This window comes from Bubalus bubalis, chromosome 2, assembly GCF_019923935.1.
Source record: "Bubalus bubalis isolate 160015118507 breed Murrah chromosome 2, NDDB_SH_1, whole genome shotgun sequence".
NCBI classification, from domain to species: domain Eukaryota; kingdom Metazoa; phylum Chordata; class Mammalia; order Artiodactyla; family Bovidae; genus Bubalus; species Bubalus bubalis.
The window spans coordinates 92,547,978-92,566,291 of NC_059158.1; the positions used below are offsets into that span (position 1 = coordinate 92,547,978).

An 18,314-nucleotide genomic window follows, 5' to 3' on the forward strand; every position below is an offset into this window, starting at 1 on the left:
CTCAATAAGATGCAAACAAATTTGGACTATTTCTTTCTGATTAAAATAGGTCCATTTCTTTTTTGTTAAATATTCATTTCTCAAGGAATAAGCTGATTACCTGTGGATCTTATTCTGAGGTTCCGAATTTGTCCATTTGCCAAGACTTAAATTCATAACCTTTCTAATTATTTTTGGGCTTGAATGAAGATTCTTGAGATAAGTTATTATACTACTTCTACAATTATGCCCAAATTTAGAGAAAAAAAGTACATGCTGGAGCAAGAATGCTCTCTTTTGCTTTCTTCAGAACTTTCCCCCTTTCATTTTAATGTCAATTAGAGTTTACCAGTAAGGATATTGAGATGAGATAATGTCAATAGTTCAAGTCATATTTATGAGATGTGGTATGAGAAAAATCTTGGTTACCTTATTTTTGGACTTACTGTATTCTTCTAAAAGGCTTTTTTCCCCCACTTTGTGATTTTCCACTTTTATATAACAAACGTATCTCTCTACTGCTTCTTTTAAATGGTCACATTAAGATAGATTGGCTTAGTTGGTAATGTATTAATTTTTGGTACAATGTGACCAAACTTAAGTAAGTTTTAAGTGCCTCAATTTGAGTGCTGTACAATTCATGCTCCAATTTTTCAATGATAAATAAGGAATAAAGTTTTCAATTTCAGCAAATAAAAACTATATTATACAAATATAAATTTAAATAGATAAAATAGTATTAAATTTCCATGCAGATAAGGTATATTCCACTTGAAAAGACCATTTGACTATAAGGATTAGTTGCAATTCCAATGCTGTTTTTACTGTCTCCATAGTTTTGCCTTTTTGGAATGTCATGTAGTTGGAATCTTATGGTGTTTAGTATTTTCAGATTAGCTTCTTTCACTTTGTAATACGATCTTAAAGTTTCTCTATGTCTTTTCATGACTTGATAGCTCTTTCATTTTTAGTGCTGAGTAATATTCCAATGGGGCTTCCTAGGTAGTTCAGTGGTAAAGAATCCACCTGCCAATGCAAGAGATGTGGGTTAAATCCAGCAAGATATGCTGGAGTAGGGAGTGGCAACCCACTCCAGTATTCTTGCCTGAAAAAATCCCATGGACAGAGAAACCTGGTGGCCTACAGTCCATGCGGTCGCAAAAGAGTCAGACAGAACTTACCAACTAAACCACAATAACAACTCTGACTTTTCAATTCGTTTGTCCTCACTGTGCATCAGGCACATGAACTTGGGTTCAACATCAATATTGCTTTTGCTCCTTTTTCAAGATCAGCTGAATACATTTATCTGAATCTATTTCTGGGCTCTCTATTCTATTTCACTCATCTGTGTCTATTCTTTGGCTAACTACCACACTGTTTTGTCTATTGTAAAGTTACAGTAAGTTTTGAAGTTTGGTAGCATCAGTCTTCCAATGTTGTTCTCCTTTAATATTTTATTGACTTTCTGTGTGTTTCAACTCTCCATACAAGCATTGTTTACCCTTTTTTAAATGGAGTATGGTTGATTTACAATGTTGTATTAGTTTCTGCTGGAGAAGGCAATGGCACCCCACTCCAGTACCTCTTGCTTGGAAAATCCCATGGACAGAGGAGCCTGTTAGGCTGCAATGCATGGGGTCGCTAAGAGTCGGACACGACTGAGCGACTTCATTTTCACTTTTCACTTTCATGCATTGGAGAAGGAAATGGCAGCCCACTCCAGTGTTTTTGCCTGGAGAATCCCAGGGACAGGGGAGCCTGGTGGGCTGCCGTCTATGGGGTCACACAGAGTCAGAAACGACTGAAGTGACCTAGCATTAGTTTCTGCTGTGCAGCAAAGTGAATCAGTTATACAGATATATATCCACTCTTTCTTAGATTCTTTTCCCATGTAGGCCATTACAGAGTATTGAGTAGAGTTCCCTGTGCTATATAGTAGGTACTTATTAGTTATATATTTAATATATAATATGATAGATTCTCTTTTGGTGCCCATTCCAAAAGAAAATGGCTTTAATGTGTCAAAGTTTTTCTTTAAATAGAGTACACATTCTGAATATGTGTAGTACTCTTTTAAACCATCAGTTGTTGCTCAGTTCTTCATAATTTTCTCATCTGTTTTTAATTCAGGTATTCCACTTTCACTTGAATACGTTTTTAAAAGATTTGACATTTTTTCTGACTCTCATTCCCTCCTCCTGTTCTTTCTTCCACTCACAGCCCTTGACTTCTTATCCTCTCTTTTCCCAATATTCTTTGAGAGTGAGGCCTTAGATTAACAAGTGCTTCACATTTTTTTAAATAGCATTCAAGTGTTTTAAAGATCATAAACACATGGAAGAAAGTAAAAAGGAAAAATAGATCCAATCATTAAACATTACAGATAAAAAGCAAGTATTTTCTTTTGCTACAAAATTTCAACTAACTTTTAGTGTTTTCTCAAGATTCTAGTCTCTATATTGAAATGTGGAAAACATATTTTTTCTGAAAAATTCATAATTTGTTATAGTTTTCAGGCCAATTGTTATCACATTAATTCTGTCAACATAAGGTCCTTGGCAGGAGGAGAAGAGGATGACAGAAGATGAGATGGTTGGATGGCATCACCGATTCGATGGACATGAGTTTGAGCAAGCTCTGGGAGTTGGTGATAGACAGGGAAGCCAGGCGTGCTACAGTCCATGGGGTCACAGAGTCGTACATGACTGAGTGACTGAACTGAACTGAACTGATATTTCTTAAAACAAATATTTCAGACTATAAATTCTAAATTGCCAAATTATATTTATTGGTGGACTTCCCTGGTAGCTCAGCTATCAGTAAAGAATCTGCCTGCAATGCAGAAGACCCTGGTTTGATCTCTGAGTTGGAAAGATCCCTTTGAGAAGGGAAAGGCTACCCACTCCAGTGTTCTGGCCTGGAGAATACCATAGATTGTATAGTCCATGGGGTCACAAAGACAAGTGACTTTCGCTTTCACTTATCACTTTTGTATTATTTGTATACATTGATATAGAAGAGAATTAAATACATAAACTAGTTTCCATAAGATCATTGTAGTAAATGTTTTTATTATATTTTTGCAATTAAAATTTGCTATATGCCTACTAAAGATAGCAGACAGTGAATCTCAGCTTCATCAAACTAGAGTTTGGCAGTTCTTTATGTAGAGGATATTATTTAGAAATTTCTTTGCCTTGTGAACTGACAGAGTACAAGTTGATTGGCCTTCAGGCCCGGGATCTTGGGTCAGGCCATTGGCAAAGTTCAGTGGCTAAGAAAGAGGTCATCAATTGCTATTTATAATTTGTTTTCTGATAATTTTATCATGCACACGTACTTAGAGGCCATGGGTTGCAGTTCATAAATTGAAACAAGTGAATAAAAATATGTAAAACTAATTGTCAGTTTTCAAAGCACTAAGATATTTGTTATATCCATTTAAATTAGTATGACTTTATGCATTAACTTTAAAGCTGAGGTGGACAATAGCAAAATATCATCCTGTAGGTGCTGCTTTATGAATTTTCAAATATGAGCATTTATAAAATGCCATTGATAAGGAAATACAAAAGACAACAGAAAATGTAAAGGTAACTCTTTTCATATAAATCTGACTCATAATTCGTCATTGCTATTTCTTTTATTTCTTAATGATCAAGAATTTAAACAATCATTCCATTTTTCTATGCATAATAAAATGCTTCATCTAAAACATACATATATATTTGAGAAAACATATATCAATACTTTTTTGGGATAAAATGTTTTATTCTGCTTGATTGAAAAACACAAGTTCTATACTGAATTTCTTGTAGCTTTCCTAGCGAATTTTACTTTTTATTTAGCTAGGAAAATTCTTGAAGCTTGGGAAACATAGCATATAGCCATGGTTAAAAAATATTTTAGTAAAAAACAACATTAAGAATAAGCTTTAAAAAAACAAGCAAAACAGAATAATCGTTAATTAAATCAAAATGTCACCAGATACAAAATAAAGAGATTAAATTAATTCTGAAAATCCTTTCACTTATATTTTCTTTTGCTTGATGGTCATATAATTCTGTGTTGATGGGAAATACAAGATCATTTCCAATAATGACAATTGCAAAACCCAAATCTAACCAAATTGAGCACATAAAAACAGGCTTGAGATTTCAGAAGCATAGCTATTTTTACCATAGCTTTACTATGCAGAGGACAAAGGAAGGCCAGGCTTCAGCAATATGTGAACCGTGAACTTCCTGATGTTCAAGCTGGTTTTAGAAAAGGCAGAGGAACCAGAGATCAAATTGCCAACATCCACTGGATCATCGAAAAAGCAAGAGAGTTCCAGAAAAACATCTATTTCTGCTTTATTGTCTATGCCAAAGCCTTTGACTGTGTAGATCACAATAAACTGTGGAAAATTCTTAAAGCCGTAGGAATACCAGACCACCTGATCTGCCTCTTGAGAAATTTCTATGCAGGTCAGGAAGCAACAGTTAGAACTGGACATGGAACAACAGACTGGCTCCAAATAGGAAAAGGAGTACGTCAAGGCTGTATATTGTCACCCTGCTTATTTAACTTATATGCAGAGTACATCATGAGAAACTCTGGACTGGAAGCAGATTAATAGTACACAGCAAATAATATATCTTCCAAGTGTATGTGTAGCAACATAAGTGAATATTTGATGTTGAATTTGGGGCAGAAGGGAATGGCAACCCACTCCAGTATTCTTGCCTAGAAAATCTCATGGACAGAAGAGCTTGGCAGACTATAGTCCTTATAGTCTGGAGTCAGGAAGAGTCGAACATGATTTAGTGACTAAACCACCACCAGGATATCCATTACTGGAAGTCACTCATTGCCATGTTCCCTTTAATGATAGGTCTATATCTGGTTTAAATAAGTGTGAGTGTTATAATGACTATATTTTTTTTCTAAATAATGCAATTTTAAATATATTCCTTCTACAATGTTTAAATGTCATGTAGAAGATGAGCATGGGATTAGGGATAGGGTGTCGATGCCTCTAATAGCACATAAACTACATTTGGTGGAAGATTAATTGATAATGTGACTGTTGCTAGAGAATGTGAGGTTTCTGAGAAAATGAGTGATCACAAAAAGTGACCAATTTTACTTGGCATAAGAATCCACAATAAGAAAGACTGACGTGTGCACAGGTCAAACCCGGTGTGATCACTGTTACCTAGGAGGCTGAATAACAGTGTAGTTGAAAATTAGAGCATTGGAATTGGACTGTACTGCAACTTTAGCTCTGGCTCAGTCTAGCTCTGTACTAACTGATGGGAAACTACTTAAATTCTCTAAAATCCAATTTCCTTATATAAGTTGAATTAAGAAAGGAGTTGGTGTAAGGAGTAAAATAGACTATGTGTGTGAAACTCAGAATAGTGATTGCTACATCTATGTGTCCAATAGATGTTACTCTGTTAAATGTATTTAAATCTCACACTATTATATAATATGGTTTCTATGATAAGATTTAACATATTATAAAATAGAATGTTTATATGGTCACTGTATAGAAGCTATTTTAGAGACATTAGTTGAAGATTACTTTTGTGCCAAGAATAATTTCTCCATCAAAGGGGAGCAGGCTTTTCCGTAGACCTTAGGACTAACTATTAAATCTGTAAAGTGATCATTCAGCCCATAAACTATAATGTGGTGGCAACTGTTGATTCAGCCAATGAGGAAACAAGTAGCCCAAATGAATCCACGAAGTAAAAAACTAACATTAGTTCATATTATCTTATACTTTGAATTAGTAATAAATTGTACTGAAAAGTCAAGTAAATAGAGGTTATGGACTTTCTCTGTTCTATTAGATGTTGCATCCAAGGAAATAAAATTGTTTTAGTTGCCAAGAAAGTAAACAGTTATCTTATAACAGCCTCTTGGTGGAATTAAGATTGTCATATATTTCATTTAATATTTGTTGCTGTAGATTAATTCAAAGATGAAGTTTTTTATTTGATCTGTTTGCTTTTCCTTAGGTGGGTCAAGTTTTGGCTAAACATGATAATGTCATGTATATGCTAACCTACCATTGTTTTCTAAACTTGTCAGATAATAATAATCACTGGGATACTTGTTATAGCTGTAGATTATTAGTTCAATTTGAAGAATTTGTGTTGGACTTTGAAAATCTGTTTATTTTAACATGAAGTTCAGATAATTCTTATTTTTTAACACCCTTAGACTACTGCATCTTTGTACTATTTTAATGAACAAAAATATCTGGAAAACTTGCAGGTCTTTTTGATCAAAATCACTCCTTTTCCTTTAAGATATCTTCTTCCTTTCCAGATTTATCTCTCACCACTAATCTATTTTTTAAGAATTAGTTATATTGGACTGCCTGCATGATCCATTTTCTTTTGCTCATGCTGTTCCTGCACTTTAAAACCTGCTGCCTGTTGGAGTCCAGCTCCAGCAGCCAGGGAATCAGCCTGAAGGGGTGAGCAGTGTCGGCGGACGATGATGTAGCCTCTGACTCATAGTACGGAACTACATGTTTATTTCAAGCTTCAGGTTTTCTTTTCTTTTTTTTTTTTTTTTTTTAATTTTATTTTATTTTTAAACTTTACATAACTGTATTAGTTTTTCCAAATATTATACTTTGACAAAAGCATTAGGTCAGAGGTTTGGCATTTTTAATTTTCCCCACCCAGATTTATTGTCTCCAGAAATCATTGTTGTCCTTCAAACAGAGTTCCTGCTTCAGCTATTCTCTCAGAATCGGCTTTACTATTATCTACTTTCTCTTAATGTGTCCTATACTTGTGATTACATTGTAACTCATGCCACATTTCTCAGTTTATTTCTTATCTTTCTAAATCCTGTTTGCCTCTAGCATCTTAAGATCACTATCTCCTAAAAAGGCTTCTAGCTATGCTTAATTATTCCTAAAACCTAAGCTCAGCAAACTTCTTTTGCCATAAACATTCCCCTCACAAACAGGTCTCAGACAACAATCCTTCCCATGGCCTCAAGCTGCGGCCTACGTGCTCATCCTGGGACATTCTTTGTAAAGATCCTTGAACAAATGTCAATGGTTACTTTATAGATTATTTTCTGGGCACAGCTGCAGAAGGCTTTGTGCTTTCTCATGCTTATCTCAAGCACCTTAACATTCTTTCCAGCCAACTCAACTGAAGAAAGGAAAGAACGAGTCAGAATCACAAGGCCTAACTCCTTCATCCCGGACCATGCCTGAGAGGTGAGAAGAGGGGGTGGGGGCCGTGCCTCCATTTTGTCAGTAATGCCTAACGTGGCTCCTGACAGCTGTCTATGAGTTTCCTTCAGTTGGCTGACAACATTTATCTGAGACTTAAATTTACTATCCTACTGGAATCATTCCTTGACATCCTATGACTGAGATGTCTCCACCTGTTGCACTCAAAACCACCTGTGCCTACCATAATGCTCAGCATTTTTCACTGTACCCTTTACTCTAGATGAGGAGATCCTCATCTAGAAGGTAGATTCTTGTGGGCAGGCACACAATGAGTTACTCTCTGTGTTCCCAGACTAGCCTAGATCTAACTTACAATGCATGTCTAATAATGTTTACTAAAGGAATGAGAAGTACAAATTGTTTAAATTCTATCTTCATAGTTTTAAATCTCTAAGCATGCATCTCTTAAAAGGAATATGTCTTTTTATTTTCTTCTTGATATGTCTTCCATCTACATGAACAACTGTAATGGCTAGTTTTATATTATCAGTAAGAGGTTATTAACACAAAAATTTGTTTGGTTTTAAATGCATGGCATCTGGTCCCATCACTTCATGGCAAATAGCTGGGGAAACAGTGGAAACAGTGGCTGACTTTATTTTTCTGGGCTCCAAAATCACTGTACCTGGTGATCACAGACATGAAATTAAAAGACGCTTACCCCTTGAAAGGAAAGTTATGACCAACCTAGACTGCATATCAAAAGCAGAGACAGAAGTCAGGAAGGTTGATTCCTCCAGTTCCATTCTTCTTTCTCAAGATTGCTTTGGCTATTTGAGATTTGTTGTATTTCCATACAAATTGTGAAATTCTTTTTTCTAGCTCTCTGAAAAATACCGTTGATAGCTTGATAGGAATTGCATTGAATCTATAGATTGCTTTGGGTAGTATACTCATTTTCACTATATTGATTCTTTCAATCAATGAACATGGTATATTTCTCCATCTATTTGCGTCCTCTTTGATTTCTTTCATCAGTGTTTTATAGTTTCCTATATATAGGTCTTTTGTTTCTTTAGGTAGATATATTCCTAAGTATTTTATTCTTTTCGTTGCAATGGTGAATGGAATTGTTTCCTTAATTTCTCTATTTTCTCATTATTAGTGTATAGGAATGTAAGGGTTTTCTGTGTGTTGATTTTATATCCTGCAACTTTACTATATTCATTGATTAGCTCTAGTAATTTTCTGGTGGAGGCTTTAGGGTTTTCTATGTAGAGAGTCATGTCATCTGCAAACAGAGAGAGTTTTACTTCTTCTTTTCCAATCTGGATTCCTCTTATTTCTTTTTCTGCTCTGATTGTCATGGCCAAAACTTCCAAAGCTATGTTGAATAGTAGTGGTGAGAGTGGGCATCCTTGTCTTGTGTCTGACTTTAGGGGAAATGCTTTCAATTTCTCACCATTGAGGATAATGTTTACTGTGGGTTTGCCATATATAGCTTTTATTATGTTGAGGTGTGTTCCTTCTATTCCTGCTTTCTGGAGAGTTTTTATCATAAATGGATGTTGAATTTTTTCAAAAGCTTTCTCTGCATCTATTGAATTAATCATATGATTTCTACCTTTCAATTTGTTAATGTGGTGTTTTACATTGATTGATTTGTGGATATTGAAGAATCCTTGCATCTCTGGGATAAAACCCACTTGGTTGTGATGTATGACCTTTTTAATGTGTTGTTGGATTCTGTTTGCTAGAATTTTGTTAAGGATTTTTGCATCTATGTTCATCAGTGATATTGGCCTATAGTTTTCTTTTTTTGTGGCATCTTTGTCAGGTTTTGGTATTAGGGTGATGGTGGCCTCAAGAGAATGAATTTGTAAGTTTACCTTCCTCTGCAAATTTCTAGAAGAGTTTGAGTAGGATAGGTGTTAGCTCTTCTCTAAATTTTTGGTAAAATTCAGCTGTGAAGCCATCTAGTCCTGGGCTTTTGCTTGTTGGAAGATTTCTGATTACAGTTTCAATTTCCATGCTTGTGATGGATCTGTTAAGATTTTCTATTTCTTTCTGGTTCAGTTTTGGAGAGTTCTATTTTTCTAAGAATTTGTCCATTTCTTCCAAGTTGCCCATTTATTGGCATATAATTGTTGATAATAGTCTCTTATGATCCTTTGTATTTCTGTGTTCTCTGTTGTGATCTCTCCATTTTCATTTCTAATTTTGTTGATTTTATTTATCTCCCTTTGTTTCTTGATGAGTCTGGCTAATGGTTTGTCAATTTTATTTATCTTCTCAAAGAACCAGCTTTTGGCTTTGTTGATTTTTGCTGTGGTCTCTTTTGTTTCTTTTGCATTTATTTCTACCCTAATTTTTAAGATTTCTTTCCTTCTACTAACCCTGGGGTTCTTAATTTCTTCCTTTTCTAGTTAATTTAGGTGTAGAGTTAGGTTATTTATTTGACTTTTTTCTTGTTTCTTGAGGTAAGCCTGTATTGCTAAGAACCTTCCCCTTAACACTGCTTTTACAGTGTCCTATAGGTTTTGGGTTGTTGTGTTTCCATTTTCATTTGTTTCTATGCATATTTTAATTTCTTTTTTGATTTCTTCTGTGATTTGTTGGTTATTCAGCAGCATGTTGTTCAGCCTCCATATGTTGGAATTTTTAATAGTTTTTCTCCTGTAATTGAGATCTAATCTTACTGCATTATGATCAGAAAAGATGCTCTCTCTACTATAAAGCCACAGTCATCAAGACAGTATGGTACTGGCACAAAGACAGAAATATAGATCAATGGAACAAAATAGAAAGCACAGAGATAAATCCACGCATGCATGGACACCTTATCTTTGACAAAGGAGGCAAGAATATACAATGGAAAAAAGACAATCTCTTTAACAAGTGGTGCTGGGAAAACTGGTCAACCACTTGTAAAAGAATGAAACTAGATCACTTTCTAACACCATACACAAAAATAAATTCAAAATGAATTAAAGATCTAAACCTAAGACCAGAAACTATAAAACTCCTAGAGGAAAACATAGGCAAAACACTCTCCGACTTAAACCACAGTGGGATGCTCTATGACCCACCTCCCAAAATATTGGAAATAAAAGCAAAAATAAACAAATGGGACCTAATTAAACTTAAAAGCTTCTGCACAACAAAGGAAACTATAAGCAAGGTGGAAAGACAGCCTTCAGAATGGGACAAAGAATTAATCTCAAAAATATACAAGCAACTCGTACAACTCAATTCCAGAAAAATAAATGACCCAATCAAAAAGTAGGCAAAAAAACTAAACAGACATTTCTCCAAAGAAGACATACAGATGGCTAACAAACATATGAAAAGATATTCAACATCACTCATTATCAGAGAAATGCAAATCAAAACCACAATGATGTACCATTTCATGCCAGTCAGAATGGCTGCGATCCAAAAGTCTACAAGCAAAAAATGCTGGAGAGGGTGTGGAGAAAGGGAATCCTCTTACAGTGTTGTTTGGAATGCAAACTAGTACAGCCACTATGGAGAACAGTGTGGAGATTCCTTAAAAAACTGGAAATAGAATTGACATATGACCCAGCAATCCCACTGCTGGGCATACACACTGAGGAAACCAGAAGGGAAAGAGACACATGTACCCCAGTGTTCATTGCAGCACTGTTTATAATAGCCAGGACATGGAAGCAACCTAGATGTCCATCAGCGGGTGAATGGATAAGAAAGCTGTGGTACATATACACAATGGAGTGTTACTCAGCCATTAAAAAGAATACATTTGAATCAGTTCTAATGAGGTGGATGAAACTGAAGCCTATTATACAGAGTGAAGTAAGCCAGAAAGAAAAATACCAATACAGTATACTAATGCATATGCATGGAATTTAGAAAGATGGTAACGATAACCCTGTATGCTGCTGCTGCTGCTAAGTTGCTTCAGTTGTGTCCGACTCTGTGCGACCCCATAGACGGCAGCCCACCAGGCTCCCCCATCCCTGGGATTCTCCAGGCAAGAAACACTGGAGTGGGTTGCCATTTCCTTCTCCAACCCTGTATATGAGACAGCAAAGGAGACACAGATGTATAGAACAGTCTTTTGGACTCTGTGGGAGAGGGCAATGGCAGGATGATTTGGGAGAATGGTATTGAAACTTGTAAATTATCACATGTGAAACGAATCGCCAGTCCAGATTCAATGCATGATACAGTGTGCTCAGGGCTGGTGCACTGGGATGGCCCAGAGGGATGGGATGGGGAGGGAGATGGGAGGAGGGTTCAGGATGGGTAACACATGTATACCCATGGCAGATTCATGTCAATGTATGGCAAAACCAATACAATATTGTAAATTTAAAAAGTTAATTAATTAATTTAAAATAAATTAAAAAAATAAAATAAAAAACAAAGACATTACTTTGTCAGCAAAGGTCCGTCTAGTCAAGGCTATGGTTTTTCCAGTGGTCATGTATGGATGTGAGCATTGGACTATAAAGAAAGCTGAATGCAGAACTGAATTTTTTAACTGTGGTGTTGGAGAAGACTCTTGAGAGTCCCTTGGACTGCGAGGAGATCCAACCAGTCCATCCTAAAGGAGATCAGTCCTGGGTGTTCATTGGTAGGATATTGTTGAAGCTGATACTCCATTATTTGGCCACATGATGCAAAGAACTGACTCATTTGAAAAGACTCTGATGCTGGGAGGGATTGAGGGCAGAAGGAGAAGGGGACGACAGAGGATGAGATGGTTGGATGCCATCACCTACTCAATGGACATGGGTTTGGGTGGACTCTGGGAGTTGGTGATGGACAAGGAGGCCTGGCGTGCTGCAGTTCATGGGGTTCATGTCCAACTCACAAAGAGTTGGACATGACTGAGTGACTGAACTAAACTGAAAAATTATGAAGTAATATATATATGCAAATAGAATAAGGAAATGTAAATTAAATGTGAGCTTTCTTACCATCTCTGGTTCATGATAGATAACCATTGTTACCAGTTTCTTATTTGTATTTCTAGAAATGTTAATATACATAAAACATATATGTGCATGCATGCTAAGTCACTCCAGTTATGTCTGACTCTTCACAAAGGACTGTAGCCTGCTAGGCTCCTTTGTCCATGGGATTCTCCTAGCAAGAATACTATAGTGTGTTGCCATGCCATCCTACAGGGGAGCTTCCCAATTCAGGAATCAAACCCGCGTCTCTTACATCTTGTAAATTGGCAGGTGGGTTCTTAACACTAGCTCCAGCTGGGAAGCCCAAAGCATATATCTATATCTATCTATCTATCTATATACATATAGAGAGATATATACATATTCACATAAGTACAAGTACACAGACATCCACACATAAATATTTGTCTTTTGTATACTTTTATATAAACAGGATAATACTATGTTTATATCTTGAAAAAATTCATATTAAATTATATAAATCTACTTCATTCTTTTTATTGGGTTTATATTATTCTATTTAATGTGTGTATCAATATATAGTTAATCTCCTCTTACTGGGTAGTTGTGTTTGTTTTAATTTTTTCCCATTACAAATAATACTGCAGTGAATATTCTTGCATACAATTCTTTGTGCAATGAAGAATTTTTCTGATTAAAGTAATATGATTTTGGATACATATTTTTTAATTAATCAAGAAAGACTGCTACAATTCATACTTCTATCAAGAAGAGAATGTTTCTCCACACGCTCACTAATTTTGAGTATTCAATCTATATTACGTGATCTCATATGTGTTTTAATTAGCATTAATTTACATACACATGAAGAGTACTATTTTGCATATAATTAAGAATTTGTATTTCTGAAAGACATTGGTTCTTCATCTTTGTCTATCTAGATACCAGTATATGTCCAGTTTTCTCTGCTTTAAAGTTCTCCAAAGTTTGTTGTTTCATTTTTTGATCTCTGGTTGTCTGTTCATTTTCAAAACTCTAGTTTCCTTACTTTATTTGAAATATAAAATTATGTTTTATATAAGGTCAGTTTTCTAGTATTGCCATTATACTCACTCCATAAGAATGGATCTGACACTGATACAGACTTAGTTTTCTTTTTTTACTCAGTTCAGTTGCTCAGTTGTATCTAGCTCTTTGCAACCCCATGGACTGCAGCATTCCAGGCTTCCCTGTCCATCACCAACTCCCAGAGCTTGCTCAAACTCATTGTTCCTCAGTGATGCCATCCAACCATCTCACCCTCTGTCATCCCCTTCTCCTCCTGCCTTCACTCTTTCCCAGGATCAGGGTCTTTTCAAATGAGTCAGTTCTTTGAATCAGGTGGCCCAAGTATTGGAGTTTCAGCTTCAGCATCAGTCCTTCCAATGAATATTCAGGACTGATTTCCTTTAGGATGGACTGGTTGGATCTTCTTGCTGTCCAAGAGACTCTCAAGAGTCTTCTCCAACACCACAGTTCAAAAGCATCAATTCTTCCGTGCTCAGCTTTTGTTATAGTCCAACTCTCATATCCATACGTGACTACTGGAAAAACCATAGCTTTGACTAGATGGACCTTTGTTGGCAAAGTAATGTCTCTGCTTTTTAAATGAAATTTGAATGGAAAATATCTATGTGTTTTGATTTCTAGTACCTACCTAAATTGAATTAATAATACTTCCAAAATTACAGAAATTACAGAAAATAAAAAACCTTCCAAAGTTAGAAACTGTCTAAATTTGAGGTATAAAATGAATATTCATTAAAAATATGGAATACTTCCCAAATTTTGGGGTCATCCTTGCACAGGGGCCATGCTAATCTTCTTTGTATAGGTCCAATTTTATCACATGTGCTGCTGAATTGAGCACTAGACTTAATTTTTCTAATTATATTTGTCTATACTGGTATGATTTGTGTGTGTATGTGAGCAAGTATATGCATGCTCTAGTATTTAATTTAACTTGTATTACTACTGCATAAGTGCTTTACTTATTCTGGAGTTGCACTTGATGAAAAGCACTAAAATAATCTGTATTATAAATTTTGTGTATACTCTGAGAGTTCAGAATATTTCATCTATCTTTATCCAATTCTAAAGTGATGAACTAGAGATAATTTTTAATTATTTTAGTATTTTGGTAATTTCCTTTTTATTGACGTGTAGTTGACATAGTATTATATTAGTTTCAGATGTACAACAGAGTGATTTATATTTTTATAGATTATAATCCATATAAAGTTATTATAAAATATTGGCAATATTCCCTATGCTATACCTTATATCCTTGTATTTTTTTTATACTAATTTCTTAAATGTCAGTCCTCACGGTCTTAAAACGTGTGATCATTTGCCATTAGAAAGCTCTGGTTTTGAAGTTTAGCATCTTGTTTTTTACCACATTTTAAAAACATATTTAAATTTTTGCATTTTCAAACATTTATGTTCATATATTAGCTTCTTTAAACTATAGTTGAAAGGGAATATTTATATTTGTTACATTTTGCATAAGCCTCTCTCGCTCCCTCTCGCTCTCCAAAGGAAAGCAGGAACATAAGTCAAGAGGAGAAAAGTAATTGACCCCTTGACCAAGTTGTTCTGTTTGGTGAGGTTGTACCACATTGCCCTTGTGAGGTTTACAGTAAGAGCGGAGCAGAGGTCTGGAGTAGAGGGACTAACAGTGTTAGGATCAAAGGACTAATTGTCTGTTTTCTTGAAGTTAGGGTTATTGGCAGCTGCCATTATACCATCCATGCTGCTGTCACCCAGCACAGCCAACCAGCATGCACTAATTGCAGTGGCCTTTTCATCAAGTAAGATCATCCCACTAAACACAAAGAGCTGTCTTTCCATTAGCACAGACAGTAGCTAGCTAGATCAGCTGGGCTCCTTGAGTATGATTGGACTGTCATATTGTGATGATTTGTTCAAGTTTAGAGCATTTAGCAGATAGCCTTTGCACCTCTCTTTGTACCTGAATACTATAACCTGACTGCCCCTATCATTTAAGAGGGTACTATAGCTTTTCAAAGTTCAGCAGCGCACAATTGCAGGCAGGCAACTGGTTCCTGACAAGAGATCAATACTGTCCTTCCAAACGCTGGAGTCAAGCTGCTGGGTCTGTCAGAGGGATGTGTGCTGTAATTGGCTCACGGGTGCTGCGAGTCATCCGAGTTTCCCTTCAGCACTGTCACAGCTGTCAGATGTCATCCCTTTGTACAGCTGTCACTGCGGGAGGGCTGGGGCTCTCTTTCCGTTCTAACCCAATGCAAATGTCCACTTAGCAGATGAATATTGAAGATATTAGACACTTCTTTATGCCTTTATGCAAAATAAAGATCTGTGTCATCTGTGAATTTCATGGAAATAAGTTGCAATTTATTCACTGTGAGAAAAGTGAAGTGAAGCCTGTAAAAATGAGAAATTATTTGGTTCAGGCTATTAAAAAAAGGAATATTTTACAGCATAAACAACAATATGCATATATTTTTCTTGAGATGGAAAAACTAAAACTGTGCAGTGTTTAGAATGGCCACTTGATATTTAGATAGTATACATATATATAGGTGATACATATTTATTTATCTTTTGCTTCATGTATATTTTCAGAAAAGGGACAAATCTTGAGTAGATTTAAGTCCTTTAAATCATTAAAATTTATTGATAAATATAAACCCAGTATCTATTTTAAAGTACCAATACAATAAGATTTAAGGAATGTAGTTATATTTAGAATCAGGTCAAGGAGTCTCAAAAAAGTTTTTAGGACAGGACAGGCAGTTTCAATAAAAACAAGTGTGATGTTTTCATCACAAAAATCTTTTTTCCTAACTTATTACAAATTAGGTAAAAAGATATGTCCATAGCTGGCAAAATAATCACGTAACCAAAAGTGGCTTCTTTTAATTTTAGTCAATTTTGCTTTTGTTTAAAGTACAGAGAACAGTCAATAGACATACATTTTATTTTACTGTCCTTATTCTTATAACACTGTATTTTTAAAAATAATGATTAACTCCTAGATTTGTCCAACTTGAATTATGTGCACTCGCAACATATAGTAAACGTGAAGAGCTTTCACCAATGTGGTTTTGGCAATTGCATTTTTAATTCAGGAAATTCCTTCTACAATATTGCAATCGATCCATGAATTTCCCTTGACTATTCTAGAATAAAGTACAATCTTAACTTAAAAAAAATCATTTCTTCCCGTCTCGCTAAGCTGATGTCAGAATCATTTTTTGGATGGAAGACAGGGTAATTTTTGATCTGGGTGGCTGACTTCCTTTTTCTTGAGGTCCAGACCACATACCACCTTCTCTGTCAAGCAGGCAGCCTGCACCAGCCCAGTGACAGAGTAGCATGAACCTTATTTTCCAATATCTAACCTTAGCATTCTGTCACCCACCAGGGTATTCATTGGGTCAGCCCCTCAAATACCCAAACTTTTTCCCTCCATCTGGCATTACAAGGTGATCTTCACCTCATTTGCAGTGGCTCAAGGATTTTTGGACGCTGAAATTAGTGGCTGCCAAGAACAAAACATAGACATTTGACCCTCATTGTGGGGTATGAGAGGGAACCAACTAAAAGAAAATGCACATTCATTTAAAAGACAGTGTGTTTGAAGTGATTGTAATATATGCTAATCACAATAAGAAGTATTGCAGTTCCCCTTGCCTCAGTTAGCATTTTTCTTTCAATATGGTTTTACTTTTGCAAGAAGCAGGATAAAAATCCTAAGAATATTGAAGTGTTTTACTCCTACAAAATGAATTATTTAGCTATCAAATCTTAGTTGACTATCACTGGTATAGTTAAATGATCTTCAGTAGTTACCTAGGCAGAGAATATAAGAATGAAGTAAAAATTTTAAACTTAGTTTCTTAAAGGTTATTCTTCTGTGATAACTGTGAACTTTATATGCAACTCCAGTGACTCAAGTAGGCACTCTCTCTCTCTCTCTTTTTTTTTAACATGGTTTATGGCTAATTACATCAAAGATCCAAAACAGTCTTTTTTACATTTGCATTAATAAGGGTGTCACATGACCACGTTGAAGTAGAAGTATACATCAAAGGTGGATTAAAGGTTGGTTAAGCATCAAACCATGTTCCATATGTAAATTTATAGCAATGATGTGCTGTAGAAAGATAGCTTACCCTCTATTTCTCTGCTACTAAATAAAATTAAAAATTCACAACTCTGGTTTATGGGATTTTAAATGAATTTGATCTCTCTTTTGGGCAGGGCAAATAAGTGTTTTGTGATGTATTATTTTATAAAAAAAAAAAAAAGACCATCGTTCTGGCTCATTTAATTTTTCAAGTGAATGATCTAAGATTAACTACAGACTAGTCAGTGCAGTTTAAAAGCTGAAAGCAATTTTCAGCCATAGATGGTAATGCCACATTCAGTCCACAACCGAATGACTCTAAATGACTAAGATTCGAGGTCTTTGTATATGACCACAGGGCCTGATAAAGCCATAGGAACACAGTAAAAGCACAAAAATAGTTCCAATTTATTTGGTGCCATCACCTTAATGAGATTAATACAGACGTGTTCATGTGCCTAATTGGTGATTTTGTTTTAACTAGTAATGAAGGATTAAAACTTCAGGCAACAGGCTGCTTGCTGAAAAGAGGATTTGAGAGGAAAAAAAGATTTTAATTATAAAACGGAAGCCTGTGAAATATACCACTACAAAGTTCATAGTAATTCTTTTTTAAAAAATGAACTGATTAAAATGGATAGCTTGGATTTTTCCTGCCATTTTGGGAGAAAGGGTGATTTTATGATCAGAACCACATACTGATTTTATTTACCAATAGACCCTTTGGCATACAAGAACATGTAAAACTGTTACTTCCAGTGAAAAAGTGTTAAAACTGAAAAGCATTGGCCCTTAGGCTACTATGGAATTTAGAGTATGTAGAATTTTATTCTAATTTATTTTTCAATGATTTACTACAACCAGATGACCTGTGGCTAGCTGTCCCACTAAATCCCACAGCATCCCAGTAAATCAGAGCTTCTTTGCAGAAACTTCACCTACATCTTGCGATGGGTTTGCTCCCTTCTAAGTCTAGTTGTAACCATTTAAATGCTAACACTATTAAGCATGCTGCCAAAACACAAACACTCAGCCTGAGTCATTAAAATTTAATTATAAG

At 35.4% G+C, this 18,314-nt stretch overlaps 1 non-coding gene across 1 annotated transcript; it reads right to left on the reverse strand.

Moving 5' to 3' along the window:
- Positions 1-13,901: 13,901 nt before the first annotated feature.
- On the reverse strand, positions 13,902-14,008 carry LOC112583172. Its single transcript, XR_003107515.1, has one exon. It is a non-coding gene; the product is annotated as a U6 spliceosomal RNA (small nuclear RNA).
- Positions 14,009-18,314: the final 4,306 nt, after the last annotated feature.